A 19,882-nucleotide genomic window follows, 5' to 3' on the forward strand; every position below is an offset into this window, starting at 1 on the left:
TATATTAGAAAAAATCGTTCTAATAATTAATTCTTTAGGTCGTTTACTTAATTAAATTAATCTCATCTTTTGATTATTTTATAATAATCAATCTTTTAGCACGATTCGCTCATTTTAAATCGTGTCCAATTAAAACAGGTTGATGACTAATAGAATGGGTTAATTGTACATGTATCTTGTTCTAATTCGTTCAATTTTAGTTAACAATTTCAATTTCAATTAAATCAAATCAAATGAAACTAACGACCAACACGCCAACACCACCATCAATGCACCATTTATCAGTACCACCACCACTGCCAACCACCACCATTTTCACCCCACACCACCACCATTTCGCCCCACATCACCACTAACGACTACCATTCGCACAAATTGTCCACCACCAAAATCGCTTCCCACCCAGCCCCTTGCAACCTATCTGCCACCACCCAAATCGACTCCTCCACATACGTCCCATTGACCTTCCACAACAACATATTTGAATCTTTACAACATATGTTCACTCCTAAAGAGCTCCGGAGTGCTGCTGAAGACTTCCAAGCTATAGCGAGCCAAACTTCTCAAATTGATCTTGCTGGCAAGCGTTCCCTCAATAGGCCACAAAGTCTTATTAGAAAGATACGATCTTTCCTTAGTGGCCGACAGCGTGAGTAAATCCAGCGTGATGAGGATCATGAGGAAAACTCGAAGACCGCCACTGAGCAAATGGGAGAGGAAGAAGAGGACCATAATGACACCGAGATCCAATAATCATCGCAGCCCATAAGGGAAAGCGAGGTTATCTGAGGTCGAGCACCAATATCACTTTGCAACTCTCTGTTTTCCTCTACCATACTCCAAGAGCCTATGGAGAAATCAAGATGCTCACATATAAGTATGACGGCAAAAGAGACCCTGAATATCATATATCTGCTTATGAAGGACACATGTTGTTGTAGACCGATACCGACTCTATCTGATGTAAAGTGTTCCCTTCAACTTTGTCTGGTCTAGCACAAACATGGTTCAAGAGCATTCAACCGACAATAGTTTATGATTTTTGACAACTATCGTCTATGTCTGTCACACAATTCATCAGCAACAAGCGAAGGGAGAAAACAACTAGACAGTTGATGTCCATCAAGTAGGGGGAGGAAGATAGCATGTGGGACTATATTGGCCACTTAAATTTTGAGGTCCTAACTATCTCGAGCATACAACAAGAGGTCAATGTCTTAGCATTGATGACAGGTTTGAAGAAAGGCACTGCCTTCATAAGCTACTTGGGTCGTAAGAAGTTGACCAGCTTGATTGATGTTCTCGACAAAGGAAATGAGTTTATCCGAGGAGAAGAATTAGACAAAGTTGCAATGTTTAAACGATTTGAAGGAGACGGTAAGGAAAAAGAGAAGAACAATGATAAATACCTACAATACAAAAAGTACTACAACTCTGGTAGAACAGAAGAAAGCAAATCCGTGAAGAAGGGTCAAGATAGAAGGCTTGAGCGCTACCAACATTATACTCCGCTAACAGTTTCTAGAGCGAAAATTTATGAGATGCACAAGAAGGATGATAAGTGGAAGCGGCCAAAAAATATGTTCTACAAAGGCCGTCATAAGTCGAAGTGGTGTGATTTACATAGAGATTACTGCCATGTCCCAGATAACTATAAGGATCTGAAGGATGGGATTGAAGACTTGATATGAAGAGGTTATTTCATACAATATCAAGCTCAAAGTGACCAGGGTAGGTCATCTAGAGAATATGACGGTAAGAGAAGGTCGGCAAAGCAGAGAATAATCAAGATACATGTCATCTCTGGAGGACTCGTTCATGGTGGTAGTATACACGGACCTGAAGTTAGCCTGAAGGAAGTTAAGAACCAAGCCAATTATCACAACGATGAGAAATGGCCGACACCTCCTCAGATGCCCTCTTTAAGTTTCACAACGGAGGTCCCCAAGGGGATTATCCATCCTTATGGTATCCCTTTGGTGGTATCTTTACAAGTTTCTAATGCGATGGTTCATCGCGTTCTTGCTGATGGCGGCAGCTCCACCAATATTCTGTTTATGCCAACATTTGAGAAGATGTAGATCATGCTTGAGTTCGGTCTCATACCCAAGGTCAGGTTCATAAGGGCATTTGTAGTCCCTGAAGGTGACATCCGATTGTTGGTTAAGTTGGTTGAAGGATCGCAATCGAGATCTTATGGTCGAAATCTTGGTCGTTGATGTGCCGGCAGCCTATAACATCATCATTTAGCGTCCACTGATTCATGACGCTCAAGCCGTAGTGTTAACATATCACATGATTATGATATACACGTCAAACAATGAAAGCCGAAGAGATTGAAAGGAAATCGTGAATCAACTAGGGAATGTTACTTGACGGCTCTAAAATCTTCATCTCACAAAAGACTGGCAGAATCTCCCCCGTCAGAAAGAAAGAGGCGAAGAGTAGAGAATTAGGCCAACAAAGATGTGTCCATGGAAAATTTCGAGGGAAGACCGACGACTTGCCCCGTCCTAGCCTTGAAAGCGAAACTGAAGAGATAAATATGAAACCAGATAGACCAAAAAGAGCAGTCCAAATAGGAGCCGACTTCGGGGAAGATGTTAAAGTGAACTTGAGAATTTTGTTACGAAACAATACCGATATCTTTACGTTCTTGGCATATTAGATGCCGGGAATTGACCAACCTTTTATGATTCACCGGCTAAATGTCAACGAAGATGTAAGACCGATAAAGTAAAAGAAGAGGAACTTTTTTGCTGAGAAGAACTCAGCAATTAAGGAAGAGGTGGATAAACTACTTCCGACATATTGCATCGAACCTTGTGATTATTTAGAATGGCTGGCAAATGCGGTAATAGTGAAGAAAGCCAGTGGTTAATGGAGAATGTGCGTCGATTACACATATTTGAACAAGGCTTGTCCCAAGGACTGTTACCCGTTGTCGAGAATTGACCAACTAGTAGACTTGATTAGCGGTTACGCGTTGTTGAGTCTCAAAGACACGTATTCAAGATACTATCATATCCAGTCTCCTAGAGGCTGACAAGAACAAAGTTGAATTCATTACAGATGTCGATGTCTATGCCTATAAAGCCATGTCATTCGGAGTAAAGAACGCATGGTCTAATTATCATAAGCTGGTCGATAAGATATTCCCAACTCAAAAAGGCTAGAATGTGGAGGCATATGTGAACGATAGTATCGTCAAAAGCATCACGAAAGAAGCCCACATTTCTGACCTGCAAGAGACCTTTGCAACTCTAACGAAGTATTAGATGAAGTTAAACCCCAAGAAGTGTGTCTTTAGGGTAAGGTCCAGTAAATTTTTAGGCTTCATGGTAAGTGAAAAGGGGATAGATGTGAACCCTAACAAGTTCAAGGCAATAAGTGAGGTACCAGAGCGAAAGAGCATTCGGGATATCCAGAATCTCCATGGTAAAATGGCAACGGTAACGAGGTTTGTCTCCAAATCAGCAAAGAAGGCCCTACCGTTCTTTAAAGTTTTGAGGGTAAAAAAGAAGTTTTGATGGAGATATGAGTAGAGGCAGGCATTCCAAGCCGTGAAAGAGCACTTCAAGAAGCTATCAACCATCACTAGAACCGAAACGGGGGATAAGCTCCAACACTATGTATCAGTGTCCGTGAAAATGGTGGCAACATTTTTACTCGTAGAGAAGGATAAACAGCAACATCTAACTACTTTGTCAGCCATGTACTGGTAAGAGTAGAGTAGAGGTATGAGTTGCTAGAAAAAATGGCGAATGCCGCGCTGACAGCGACAAGGAAGCTAAGACCGTACTTTGACTCTCATACCATCCAGGTGCTCACTAATCAGCCGCTAAAAAGGCTCTTCTTTAGCTGGATACAACCGCCAATTTACTCAAGTGCGCAATTAAATTGTCAGAATTCTACATAGAGTATCGGCCACACCCCGCCATCAAAGCGCAAGCTTTGGCCAACTTCATAGTTCATACCAGATACGAGGATACTAAGGAGCCTGCTAGCACCTCACAAATCTCGATCGATTGTTGTGCAACTCAAATCTCATATTGGAGTAGTCATGGCGTCTTGAGAGGGGGATAAATTTGAGTATGTCTTCCGATTTGGATTCAAAGCGTCGTATAACGAGGAGGAATATGAGGCAGCTATTTCCAGGATCAATTTGAGCTTCGTGGCAGGGGTAAAGAAAGTGAAAATGACGACAGACTCCTATCTTAGCGAGTCAGAAAGAAGGGACATACGAGTCCAGAGTACCAGTAATGCAAAACTGCCTACGTAAGGTAAAGCAGATAACGGCTCCATTGCAGAGTGTCGAGTTAGTCCTAGTACCCAAAATAGAAAACATTGTTGCGAATGTCTTGTCTAAGTTGGCAAGCTCTAGTACAACCAACTTGAAGAGAAGTATTATGATTGAGACACTGTTAGAAAGAAGCATAGATGCCGCCCAATCCGATGTAAAAGAATGATATGATGAGACAATTGCATACAAATTGCCTAACAACTTATCAAGGATAAGATGGCGGCAAAGAAAATTAAGAGGGAAGCAATGTGGTTCTGCATTTTCCAGAGGCAATTATACAAAAAAAAAAAGGCTATCACTCCCACTCCTAAGATGTGTAATGACCCACGAGGCCACAAAGATAATGGAAGAAATTCACGAGGGAGTGTGTGGAAATCATATTGGAGGGAAGACGCTGGCACTAAAGGCTCTAAGAACCGGTTTCTACTAACCGACAATGTTGGCTATTGCACAAGCTTGCTTGAAAAAATGCGACAAGTGGCAGAAATTGGCTCCTGTCATCCACCCACAAGAAAACCATATGCAACCTATCCTAAATCTAATTCCCTTTGCTCAATGGGGGATGGATATCATAGGGTCATTCACACTGACATCTAGTGGTACAAAGTTCTTGATAGCAGGTATTGACTACTTCATAAAGTGTATTGAAGTAGAGCTGACTGTAAAGACTAAGGCCAATCAGGTAAAGAAATTAATTTGGCAAAACGTCATTACAAGGTTTAAGTTGTTATGGATCATGGCGTCAAGTTCGACTTTGGGTCGATAAAGAACTTCCTGAGTGCTTACATCATTAAGTTTGCGACTTATCAGTATGCCATCCACAAAGCAACCGCCAGGTTAAAGCCGCTAACAAGCAGATCTTGAACGCATTGAAAAAGACGTTAGACGACCTAAAATGGGGATGTGCCGATATGGTTCTAGTACTGCTATGGTCCAGCCGGACCACCGAAAAAGAAGCTACATGAGAAACCCCCTTCAGGCTAGCAATTGGAGCAAAGGCAGTGTTACCAGTCGAAGTTGGATTACCAAACTCGCGTATCCTAAAGTTTGACCCTAAGATAAATGATAAATTGCACAAGGAAGATTTCGATCTACTACTAAAGTCATACTTGCAGCAGAGATCAAATCGGTTGCTGATAAAGATCGAATAAGCATGGCTTACAACAAAAGATTGCCATGTCGACCCCTCGAGAAAAGAGATTCAGTCTTAAGACGCACGGCGGCCATAGGCAGGGCCCGTTGAAGGAAAGCTAATAACTAATTGGGAATGGCCATATCTAGTAAAAGAGGAAATCATCCGAGGAGCCTACCGGCTGGAGGGCATGGCAGGCAAGCTACTCATGAATAGCTGGAATATCAGCGTGCTTAAAAAGTATTTTGTTTACAGCATTCCTAGTTCAATTTTTAGTCACTACAACGGCAATATGGCCACATTAGTATTTTTAATAGTAATAAGGCATTGTACGTAGCCAAAACTCATAGCATTTATGTTTATTACAATAATTCTGGTGTAACCGGGAAGAGCCACTTATAATGAGTTGAGCATCTTCTTACCTATTTTTGTTCGCATCTCAAGCAAGTTCCTTGACGGCCAATAACCTAATTGGATTTGCCGTCATGAGAAATTAAAATAATGAGTAACTATCTCTACTACCGATTAATGACCTCAATGGATCTGTCGACATAAGAGAAGCACCAGTACTAGAAACCTTTTCGGCCGATGACCTCTTTGGATTTGCCGACAAGGAGGGAATGACGTTGCAAATCTCTTACTGGTCTACAATCTTTGAGGATCTGTCGAAAAGAGATATGTAATCTCATGTACAAAAAGCTAACCTTTACCGGCCAACGACCTTTACTGCTTTACCAACACAAGAATGACAAAATATAATCTATTAACGGACTATGACATGTGTAGGTCTGCCGGTATAAGAGTTTGTTACATTTCTACTATTACATGGCAAAAACGTTACTAGCCAAAGAGTAAGCAAAAACTAATAAATGAAGCAGTAAATGAAATAAATGTCCCGACAACATAGTTGCATAAAAAATATTTTCATTTCATTAATGATTTCAAGTACAAAAGTTCCGACCATTTAAGACTCATTACAAGGAAATCCCCACAAGAATAGAAACTCACAAACATGATTACAAGAGACTGATTAAAAGGAAGAAGAGGTTTTGAGACCATCCACGACCAAGGCTTATCCGACAAGAACAAGGAGAAGCTAAGGGAGCTTTGTCTGGGAAGAAAATAGGGAAGAACATAAGGAGAAGGGGCAAAATAATAATTAGACATTGATTTTATTTGGTCGCCTCCCCCCATCAGACGCTTTAGTGGCTTCAGAGTCCTTGGACTTAACCGCTTTTGTTACTACACGATCAGGCTTCATCACGGTGTCCAAACTAGTAATCTCAACGTTCCCGACCGTTTCTTAAGCTAGGTCCTCATGCACCTCAAACTCAAACCCAGGGTCAACGTTGGCGATATCAGCCTTTGTGACCCCAAAGTCGAGCGTCTCACGTCGATCAATCAACATATCAAAATCTAGGTAGCCGTGGCTTCCTCCACCACACCCCGATTGATCTCTAGGATAACATGTCGGACGTAGTGCATAGCGATAGCCCAAATCTTGTTCTATCTATTGGTCAGGTGGGTGACAAAGGTCACATACTTCCGGTACTCTGGCACAGCATCAGCTTCCCAGTTTCTTACAGCCTGAAGCTCTTCTTAGACCCCCGTAGTTTGTCGGTTTTACTCTTCAAATTTATCTTGTAAGATTCATTAAAACCTTTTGGATGATTGGAGACCCGCCTTGGCGGTGACCAAGTCTTCCTTTGCCGACTGGAACTCATCCCATTGAGCCATGAACTTTGTCAGCTCTCCTTCCTTCGTTGTGAGCTTCTCCTTACACGCAGCGTACTCATCTATTTCACTAATGAGCCACTAAAAAAATAAGAATGAAAAATAATGACATATCAGTTAAATGTAATAAATAGAAATTGATTAAGAGAAATAGAAGATATACTCACCACGACTAAGTTATTGGCGTGCACAGCAGCGGCATCCCAGATGTTTTCTACCGGCAAGTCATACTTCACTTGTATGCCCTTAAGTAGCCAGTAACCGGGTTACTACACTCCAGAGGATGGTCAAGAAGCAAGGACTCATCGTCATAGACAATGAGCCTTGGTGAAAAAAAATTCGCCGCCTCTTACTGGCGAGCATTCCCATATCTTTCGGATGCTCTCCGGAGTGTTAATAATGGACTCCTCTATTTACCCCTTTGCCCTGGGCTTGACGAAAGGGCGAAACTCCAAAATCATCTCGATGAGGGTCTACTACTTATAAATCTTTGGGAGCCGCAATGAATCCTCTACCTTCAGTACCTAGGTTTAGGAGGAGCAATTACTTGTGTTGCTGGCTTCTCTTTGTATTTGGCTGGGACGTTGGATATTTTAGGGTCCTCCTCTCCAGTCGGCTTATCCTCAACTTTCCTCTTTTGATGAACATCTATCGGCTTCTTAGGAAAGCAGATAGGAGGATTAGTTCCTACCAACTTCTTCTCATTAGCAAAACCACCGCGGCCAGCATCGCTACCCTGCTTCCCTCCCGTCCACCGATACTGGTGGGGATGGACATAAATCTCCTAGCTGGCTTCGGAGGCTATTGGAGATGGGGATGTAGTTGCAGTTGAGATGAAGAGCGTCGAGGATGAGATGTTCTAGACCTGAAAAGAAAGAATATTGTCAGCATCATGACGGTAAAGAGCACTCTTAATGCTTACCGTGAAGATCTATTTGACAAAAACCCAAAGCCGATAAGGATGCGTTGCCTAGAATATAAGGGCGTGCGCTAGCCAGTTCACGGGCACAAGAATGGGTTGATCCTCATCCTTAGGTGTCAGCACCGTAGACGACTCAAAGTATTCAAAGGCCACTAACTCCCAGCTCGTCATCCTATTGTCAGGGATGTGCTCCATCCTTGGCAGGGTCGGGTGAAATGACGACATAGGGGGGAAGTGTTCTAGTACCATCACCCAAAAAAATGAGATCGCCATATCTAGAGAGAGGGCAGCTTCGACAGATAGTAAGCTTACTTGCCCTGGTATACATTGACCTCCACCCCCATGTCTCAACTCCTTATGGGCCTTGAATCGACTCTTCTTTCTGTTTTCCTTTGCGGAACCATCCTCCTTTATCCAGTGGATCTTTCAGAAAAGGTTGAGATTCTCGGGGAACTTCTTGTAGCACACAATAAAGGCATAAGCTATTAAAGCGCATCATCCTAGTGGCATCAACTAGGCCAAGAAGATGTTCCATGCCTTAAGTTTTAACAAGGAAGAGTCGAGAGGGAACCTAAGGCCAAAGTCCAAGTGATGGGTATAGATTGCTATATGCCCAGGCGGACAATCAATAACCCGACTATTGGAGGACGACATACTAATTCATAGCCGTCAGGAAAACCAAAAGCTTTTGCACCCTTCTAGCATAAATCATTCTCGTAGGCGACCTTGCACCATTTCTAGTTAATTTATACAAAGGAGGGACTACCCTTCTTGCAAGACGACATGTATAGGTTGTCGAGCCTCTCATCATCATCCTCTTCAATTACTTCAGGAGAATCTGGAGCTTTCCTCAGCCTGATTATCCACCTCCATTTTCTCCACTACAACACGAAGGGTATCATTATCCTCAAAATAGCTTTTACCGACATCATCTTCGTCCGACTCATCACTCTGTTCCTCATCGTCACTTATTGAGCTTTCCTTATCGCTGATATTTACTGATTTTGAAGATGAGGCCTCAACAAAGGGGAATAACTTAGGAATATCCCGCTATATTATGTAAGGTACCGGCTATATCCGGAAAGAGCCCGGGTGACCTCTCGACTAATCCAAGCATACTGACGCATTGACCGGGAGAAACGGTAATTATAACCACCTTATCCTGAATGTACCTAACGGTGGTGAAGGGAGAAATGACTCAAGGCTCATAATCAGCTATAAATTGTACCGGCGAGTCGAGACGGCCAAAAGTACTAAAGTCCAAACTGATTCTACCTTAGGCTCTATTGCGCTATTTACTATCGGTGAATTGGCCGAAATCACACGACCAAGAGATTTAGAATAAAAATCTCTATCGGTCTTGCATGAAAGACTCCCAGATAGATTTTGTGAATTAGAATTAGAAGACATGTTCAAAAGCGATAAGAAGTGGAAAATAAGAAGACTGAGGAGCAAATTGCACGAACGAACTCCAAAACGAACAAGAGAGGAGCATATTTTCCAACCTAAATCAACTGGTAGGAAAACTCAAAAAATGGTAATTTCTGATTTGAAAATCGACGATATGAGTAATTTGCGCTTGTGACTGATAGACTTGAGTAAGAATTGAAGTAGTTGTGAGTCAAAGGACATCCGAGTTCATAGAGAAAAATCGCCAGAGTTCGGAATGTGTTTAGAGAGAGTTTGAAAAAGTGTGAAATGAGGGGGAAGCCAAGCTTATTTATAGCCGAAGTAGCGGTCCGGATCAGAAGATTTTTTAACTTCCCATCCGGATCGCTCCACATATTGGTACATGCGGACCAGCTATTACTTGGGGTTTGCCAGAGATCGCATAATAATCGAGGCGAAATTCATATTCAATAAGCCAGCCTTATCACTATAACCCCTTGTCGGTCCCATAAAATTCGAGTGTCCGGCTCAAGAGTTTGCAACATCTATGATGACCATTCTATTGACTAAAGCAGACATGACTGTGCCGGTCATACCAGCTTGGGGGTTAGTTGTATAGGGGTTGTAAAGCTCCCAACCAGTTCAACTGGATCACCATTGACCATCATGGATTCCCTGATAACCAGGGTAAAAAAATGTACATGATACCAGTATTCCTATTATACACGGTCCTTACCGGGCACGTTATCTGTGCTAACTTCTTGGGCCATTCTTCAATGAGCATGGGCTTGATCCAGTACTATCTAAGCAAGACCTATGAGCTGATAAGTATCAAAAGAGGATAGAATTGTATTCAACCAATAGGAGTAAGTGTCATACCTAGCTTTGGACATTACCGGCTTCTATAAATACTACATGATTTGAGTCATAATCTACGTTCATAATTACACATATACTACGCTTAAGAATTACCGACTTTATCCTTACTGAATTAGGCATCGGAGGAGCGTTACTCGGATCAACCCCCGAGGTTACTTTATGTGTTCTATAATGTAGGATTTCATGCCGACATATGTAATCAAAGGATACATGTTCACCCCAACAACATTTATTCCATAACAGGACAGCTGGGGTAAATGGTGGGGTTGATTAATTATAATGGTAAAAGTTTTGTTGGACGTGTTGTTAATCTTATTATTGAAATGTTGAGGGTGGGGGAAGGGATGGTCGCAGGGGGTGGGGGTGGCAGTGGTCACAAGGGGTAAGGGTTATTGTTAGTAGAGGGGTGGGGTTTCTTGGTGCGGCAAGGGAGGAAGTCAATAGAGGGAGAGAGAGATTAGAGGAAAAAAAGTGGAAAATGTGAAGAAAAAAATTAACATCTCAACATGTTCCTAGTTTCATGGTTAAATACGAGCAGATCTTGCTAAAAGGTTAGATTATTAAAAAAAACTATTAATAGGTTGGATTAATTTGAGCGAACACCAAAACGTTGGATTATTAGAATCAATTTTTCCTTTATATTATTACTTATTACTTCCTCAGATTTTTTGTTCTTATTACTTGAAATTTTGACACGATTCACAATTATGGAGAATCTTCTAGATTCTTTTCAATATATATAAAAAAATATAGTCATGTGGAGTCTTTATATTCTTCTAAATGAGTACATTTTTAATATTCAATCATTATAATTTTCACTAAAATGTAATAAAAGATGTTTAAGGTCAAATAACTACATTGACAAACGTACACAAAAGTGGGAAGAACAAAAAATATATAGAGGGAGTTCTAGTTTACATACATATGTTATCAGGCATCAGCTTATCAGTGTATATTCATCATCAAAATATACATTTATATTGATTTATGCATATTTGGTTACAGTTTATATATATTCTATATATATTTACAACTTATATAAAATATGTATAAACTAATATAAAATATATGTAGACGGGTAACAAATATGTATAAATTGATATAAAATATGCATAGATTGATAACAAATATGCATAAATTGATAACAAATTCATGTAAACTGAAGTTGGCAAATGCCCACCTCAACAACTCAGATGGTTTATGCCAATTTATTTTGGTGATGATTAATACTTCCTTCATCCTTTCTTGATTGTGTAGTTTGACCGGAGCAAAGTTTTAGATGTTTAATTTATCCTTTTTTTATTGTTGGTAGTTGGTGGTGCGTATTTTCTTTTATTGTAGATAGTGGGTTCTGAGACCTTAATTTTGAAGAGTGGGTGATAGATTTGTTTTTTATTATTATTGTTTAGATCCCCCGAGAGGAAAATAAATATTACAAATTGTGGAACCTTACCTTGTAATGAAATATATCAATTAATGTGAGGCGGAGGAAAAAGGTAGTATATCGATTAATAGGGGACGGTTTCAAATGATCAATTCAATCAAAAATTTAAGTGATGGTTAGATCCTCAATATTAGTTTTATATCATATTATACCGCTTCAGATGAGAGCGCATAAGGGTTTCAAGTGTGGATACAACATATGTGCCTCTTATACCCAACTATAAATATTGCTATTTGAAAAGGAAGGGTGGATGAGATTTGATCCCATGATTTTCTTTTCATGTTGTCTCTAATGCCATGACAAAAGGGAAACTCAAACAAGGTTAAGGTGATGGTTGGAATTCCAAGATTGATTTATATTTTATCAAAAGGAGAGTTTACTTTACAAATACTATGCTACATATAGTTTAACTGATGTATCACACATCCAAAAGAAACTACAACATTATCCGTAAATCCACTAAGGTATCTATACAAATATATTAAAAGACATTCCTATGAAAGAAACAGTGCCACTGGGAAATCTTTTCAAGCTTCTAACACACATGTTTATAATCTCAATAAAAAAACAATATGTAGTTACTAGGATTTGAACACATGACATTTGAAATGAAATGTGAGAGTTTAACCACTAGTCCACTACAATATCAATGATTAATATTTCAAATTAAAACATAATAAAGTCACCGCCAAAATAATCCATGCACGCATCGCGTGCAAAGAATGCTATATGGGTAATAAGTAAAGTTCTATATTACCAAAAAGAAATACATAAAGATAGGAGACTTACAATTGAAAATATAAATTGATGACTAAATTAATTTATATTTTCAATTATAAAAGCAAAGATTGACATAGTTTCTCATTATCAATTTATAATTTCAAATAACATGCATTAACAAACTATAAAAGAATTAATAAACTTAGAGAATATACATTTTTTCAATTTTTGGGCCTCACAATTAGTTAGGATAATAAATAATTAAAGAGATAAACTTACCACTAATATCAATTTATAATTTATTTATTTATTCATTGAAGCACTACTCACCATAATACGCATAAAAACCTCAACTACCCAATTAAATTGAATTGAACTAATACTCATAATTTACACCTATAAATATATGTATCTTTAAATAAACTGATAAATAACGTAGCCTAAATCATTGTTTAAAAAGAGTGTTGTTAAATTATCTACCAAATACAAGATAGCATATCATACATCAACATAGTCCTTTATGGAAAACATTACTCTTTACACTAACAAGAATAATATAAAAAATCATAACGCTCGTCAATATTCACCATATATATTACACATAAGTTAGTTTTTTAATACTTTTGATGTTACTATTATTAATATTAATATACAGTAGCCGCATCGCGTGCATATATAGTGCTAGTATTATATAAAGGAAGGAAAAGTTAATAATGTCCCCCTATCAAATTATTCAAAAGTCATCATAATTTTGTAAAACTTGTAATATACCCCTTAATATTCACAACACATATTAAGTAGGTTAAGAAAAATAAAACTATCCTTAAATTTTTTGTACAAACTAATTCAAAAGGTCAAAACTAATCTCTATTATATAAATCAAGGGAGAAGGCAATGGTGTGTCCCTATCAAATTAATCAAAAGCCCTCATGATTTTGTAAATCTTAAAATATACTCTTTAATATTCACAATACACATTAAGTAATTTAATAAAAAAAAATTATCCTTTAATTACACACCAATTCAAAAAGTCAAAACTAATAGGAATTAGCCCACAAATATAAAAGATACTCCCTCTGTTCTTTTAAATTCTTCCTACTTGAAATTCGCACGTTTGCTATTGCACTTCTTTGACCTTAGTAAAACTATAACGATTGAATATTAATAAAATATTCATTAAGACGAATCAAATAATACTCCACATGACTATATTTTTTTAATACATATTGAAAAGAATTTAGAAATTCTCTTTAATTGTAAATAGTGTTAAGATTTCAAGTATGAAAAACGTAAAAAACGATAAGGGAGTATCTTAGAAACATAAATTGGTTAAAATATCTGTAATAAATTTTGATTAGCAATAGAAATAAAGAAATAAAAAATTAATCAACTCGAAAAAGAAATAAATAAAATAAATTTCAAACTTAACAAATCAAAATACACGGTGTTCTTATGTCCATTATATATATATATATATATATATATATATATATATATATATATATATATATATATATATATATATATATATATATATATATATATAATATATATATATATATATATATATATATATATATATATATATATATATATATATATATATATATATTAATTGTAAGTGAATATACTTTGTTTATCACATTTCAATTCAATATATATATATAAAGGAGGAACTTTTCGCGAGTTTAGGAAGCTCCTCAAGATTTCGAGCCCATAGAGCGCGCCATGTAGGATTGTGATTTCATCAAAAAAAAATTATCTTTTTACTAGAGTTATGCATAGATTTAAATATATTTAAGGAATTTTAGATAAGCTAAAATTAGAGTTTAGTTTTGCATGAACTACCTAAATTATTATATTAAGTACATCACGTATAACTGTTGCTACGTAATTCATAATATTTAAATTTTTGTTCCATTGGATAGTGCTCGAAATATGTCCTGAAATAAGATTCATTTACAATATAGTTCTACAACTTATGAAATAGAGAGAGCCACGTAGGATTGTCATGTCATTAATTTTTATTCTAAATATTTTAAAAAATAGAGTTCTACCTATACTTAAATACATAAAAGGAGTTTTTGATAACGACAAATTAGACTTTCGTTTTGCATAAACAACCTAAATTATTATATTATGTAAAATTGAATATTAGAGTTTTGTTTTGCAGGAGCAACCTAAATTATTATATTATGTAAATCACAAATAACTTTTGCTACGTAATTCAAAATTTTTTAAATTTTTATTCCATTGGTTAGTGCTTGAAATGCTCTTAAATAAGATCCGTTTACAAAATAGTTTTGCAAATTATGAAACAGAGAGCGCCACGTAGGATTATCATGTCATTGATTTTTATTTTAAATATTTTAAAAAATAGAGTTCTACATATGTTTAAATACATAAAAGGAGTTTTGGATAACGAGAAATTAGATATTCATTTTGAATAAACAATCTAAATTATTATATTATCTAAATTCAATATAACTTTTGTTACCTAATTCCAAGATCTGCTGGAGTATTTCACTGTTTTAGGGCTTTGACAACAACGGAGGGGAAGCAAGTTATTGTTCGAGTGCTTGCAGTACGTCTTCGTGCTTTTGAGTCCAATCGAAGCCACCCTTGTTGTTGCGTAACACATCGTAGAATAAATAACAATTTTTTGATGACCTAGATATGAAACGATTCAGGGCAGCAATGCGTCCAGTTAACTTCTGCACTTCCTTAATATTTCTTGGAGATTGAACGTTGACCAGTGCTTTAATTTGATCAGGATTGGCTTCAATTCCCTGTTGCGACACGACATAACCTAGAAAATTTCCTACAGCAACTCCAAATGTGCATTTAGTAGGGTTAAGTTGCATACCATATTTACGAAGGACGTCGAAGGCTTCTAAAAGGTGTTGGATATGATCCTTCTCTTGCTTTTATTTCACCAACATGTCGTCGATGTACACTTCCATAGTGTCGCCTAGTTGGTCCTTGAACATTTGATTAACCAAACGCTGGTACGTTCCACCTGCATTTTAGTCCAAACAGCATAACTTTGTAACAATATACACCATTGTCAGTGACGAATGTCATTTTTTCTTGATCATCAGGGTGCATCAGGATTTGGTTGTAGCCAAAGTATGCATCCATAAATGTCAGCAGCTTAGGTCCTGTCGTGGCATCAACCATTGCGTCTATATGTGGAAAGGGAAATGGATCCTTGGGACAAGCCTTGTTGAGGTCTGTGAGGTCGATGCAGACCCTCCATTTGTTGTTCTTCTTGCTTACCACCACAACGTTAGCTAGCCAATCAGGATACTTAACCTCATGCACCTTACGTGCGTCAATCAGTTTATGTACGTCGTCGTTATGATTTGATTGCGCTCTGGTGCGAATTTTTGTCGCTTCTGCTTGAACGGCTTGTATTGTGGGTCAACGTTGAGTTTATGCATGATGATGTCGGGACTGATACCTGTCATGTCTTCATGGGACCAGGCAAAGAAGTCTTTGTTAGATTTCAAACAATTAATTACCTGGTTGTGCATTTCTTGCGACAGAGTCGCTCCTATTCGGACGACATGGTCTGGAAAGGTTGGGTCAAACACCACTTCGTCTATATCTTGTTCGTCGTGCACGTCGGGCGCTGCTCCGTCCGTTAATTGCTAGATAGATGCTTTTGGTGGCTTCAGCGCTGAGCTGTAGCATTTTCGAGCAGCTTTTTGGTCGCCTTTATCTCTTGGGAGCCCAATTTGGTGGGGAACTTTAGCGTATGATGATATGTTGATGGTACTGCCTTCATCTTGTGAATCCATGGCGTCCCGAGGATGATATTATAGGCGGACGGGCTGTCTACGACATTGAACCTGGTTAGCAGGTTGACGACTTTGGCCAGGGTTGGCAGCGTGCTTTGCCCGACGGTATGCTGGGACTCCCCACTGAAACCAACTAAGACAGGAGAGTTTTTAGTTATATCTTTGTCACATAAACCCATACTTTCAAGAGCGTTTTTAAAGATAATATTGGCTAAGCTGCCCCCATCGACCAGTACGCGTCGCAGTAGGCAGTTGCTGACAGTCAAAGAGATGACTAAGCCGTCGTGATGTTTCGCGTCACATACATCATCCTCGTCGGCAAAGGTGATCGACATCACCTCTAGCCTACACTCCTCTTCAGACCTGCAAGACTTAAGAACAATGGACGAGGGGGATCCCTCCCTTGCTAGCCTTTTGGCTGCAGAATATGTTAACCCACATACATCAGATCCACCTGAAATCACGTTAATTACCTTAACATGTGTTGGGGATGCAGGGGAATAGGCTTGGCTGGATTCCGTTCAAAGAAGACTTTTCTTTTGTCGATCAACAGATCTTGGAGGTGGCCTTTGTTGAGCATGAATGCGACTTCACGTCGCAACGGAATGCATTCGTCTGTCTTGTGAACGTGATGGTGATGAAATTGGCACCATTTTGTTTGATCTTTCTATGCGTCTGGGAGATCACTCTTTCTTGGCCAACGGACGGGTGCTCTGATCTTCATCAACGCGTTCACCACGCCTCTGATGTCGATAGAGAATCCATAAGATTCAAGGTCGGGATAGGATGGTTGCTCTGTTTTTGTGTCGGCTCCTGCATTATTGTCAACAATATCATTAACGTTATGTACCTGACTGGGACGGTTGTAAGGATGGTTTTGCTAATTGTTCGTCTTTGGGACGTAGGATTTGCGATCGCCTGAGCTCCCTGGTGCATGACGGGTAGAGATAGTGTTAAGGATAGTATCATCTTCTTCCAGACGCATGTGTGATGCTAAAGCTCGTGATTTGACTTCTCCGAACGTCTAGCATGGATATTTCGCCAGGCGATTGTACAGCTTCAACTGGAGAATCAAGCCTTTCCTGAAACATTCTATAGCAGTTTTAGTGTCAAGGTCTTTAATACTAATCATTTCTTTGTTGAAGCGATTATAATAATCACAGACGGATTCTCTTGGTCCTTGCACGACGCCATATAGATCACTGGTCTGCTTGTCCAAGCTGCGGCTGCCTTCGAACTTATCGTAGAATTTGTTAACCAAGGTGGAGAAGTTGCTAATGCTTCCTAGCTTGAGGGACCCGAGCCATATGAGAGCGGGGCTAGTTAGTGTAGCTCTGAAAGATTTGCACATACATGCCTCAACAAGATGTCAGGGGATAGACGCTTGCCACATTCGTTGCTTATATTGGGCGACATGCTCGGCAGGATCGGTCGAACCATCATATCTAGCAGTGAGGACGGGCAGATTGAGCTTCTTCGGGAGTGCCACCTTTGAAATCCTTTCCACGAACGGCGATGCTGCATAGCCATCAGGATGCTCGATAATACCGAGCGTTGGTGCCCCAAGAAGTTATGACATAAGCTTCATCACGCATCGATTTTACTTTTCAATTAGGACCATTCGCTTCGCCATAGGGTCTCCATCTTTTTTCAGGAATCTCCTCGGGATCATTCAAGGAATCATCGTTTGCGAACTCTTCGTCGCCATCCGAGTCGACGCGGTCGGAGTTAGTGTAGGGTTGCATGATAGGGATATCCTCTATACTGACACGACGTTTAGCTTAGGACGCCTTCGTTGAAGCTATCTCTTCTTGCAGCTTTTGAATTTTCTCTTGAGATGATGAGAAGTCAGAGGACAGACGATCATTAGCCTTTTTCATTAATGTCATCTCTACCTTGATTTGATCATAGAGCTTTTGCATCTCGTCAAGATTCATTGCTTCAGACATTTTGGTGGAATTTGAGAGGAAGTGATTGATCTGGCTGTGGCCCCACGGTGGGCGCCAAATTGTTTATGCTACATTTTGCCTTAGCAATGGAATTGTAATTAGGAACCACAACAACCATATGTTTATATGATCAAGATATGAAATGAATGCAAAAGGGGATTTCAGGGGAATGACACAAAGTTATGGTGACGCGGAAAACCCCAATGAAGGTGGGTAAAAATCGTGGGTGGAGATGATTCCACCAATCCACTATTCGTGACTGTCATCCAAGGTGAACAACAATCGTTACTGCCTTAGTTATCAGATCTAAGTAAGAACAATGTATCAAATCAAGAATAATGAATGCCTTTTTTCTTATGTATCCTTCCCTTGTAGTTCAGATGATCTTTCATATGACTTTTTCTCTACTTAAATACTATTGCTACAAACTAAATTTGCATCAACGGACACTTGCCAGAATCTCGGAGCTGCTCCGCCAAAAGCTCGTGCAACTGTAACAACTTCCTTACTTCTTGCAACTACTGAATTCCTTTATTCCCGTTGGCAGAGCATATCCATCATTCTCGGACCAGTAGTTTGGATTTCATTGACCTAGTCTTTGTGTTATCATAATGCGGTTGGTCTTGTGTCACAGCGTCAAAGTCCTTAAGTCATTGCGTCAATGTCAACCTGAAAATTCAGCCATAACAGTACTCCCTCCCTCTCATAATATAATGGTTGTTTTTTTTTTTTGCACAATCTTCAATATGTACGTTTTGACCATTAATATTTTCAATTATGTATCAATGGAGAATGTAAAAAGTTGTATTGTGAAAGTATATATTAGGTCAAAAATTTTAAATTTGACTTAAATAAAGAGAGAAACAAGAATGACGGATTATTTCATTAACATTTACTCACCAGCCTGACTAAGAATAGTGACATCAACAATGTTTGGCAGGATGACGCAATCTTGATGACGTTGATCTTATACCATTACTGAGGAGGTAATTAGGCATTTTTGTAATTGGGTAAACAAGATCCAATCAAATGCAGGGGACAAAAACAAAGAAGTTTTAGGTATAGAAAGCTGAATTGTGGATGTTTCATTGGATTGGAGAAAAGCAGAGACCAAAGCTAAAGTAATAATGATGAGTCGGCATGGTCGGGGGACTTAAACTACGTACAGTAAACTTCATGAGTACGGATGTAACTTGTAAGCAAAACTGATCAATTGAACTGAATTTAAAACTTTTTCGGACCGGATTTAGACTCACCTCTTTGAAGTTCAGTCAGGTCCAAATATATATATATATATATATATATATATATATATATATATATATATATATATATATATATATATATTTAGGATAATTTGTCAAAAAGGACCTTAGAAATTTTTGTTTTTGCGAGAAGGGACCATAAAAAAAAACTTGGCATTTAAAGGCCAAACAGCAAAAAAAATTGTGACGAAGGACCTTACCACCGGTTTCCGACGTTGACCAATCTTTTCAGGCATTGACTTGTCTCAATTGCTAAATGACACTCCCTAACTTTATAAGTGCACTCCATCTAAATACTAAAAACAGACCCAACTCCCTGTCACTTGAACTCCTTTATTTCTC

The sequence above is a fragment of the Beta vulgaris genome, chromosome 6 (assembly GCF_026745355.1).
Source record: "Beta vulgaris subsp. vulgaris cultivar EL10 chromosome 6, EL10.2, whole genome shotgun sequence".
Classification (NCBI taxonomy): domain Eukaryota; kingdom Viridiplantae; phylum Streptophyta; class Magnoliopsida; order Caryophyllales; family Amaranthaceae; genus Beta; species Beta vulgaris.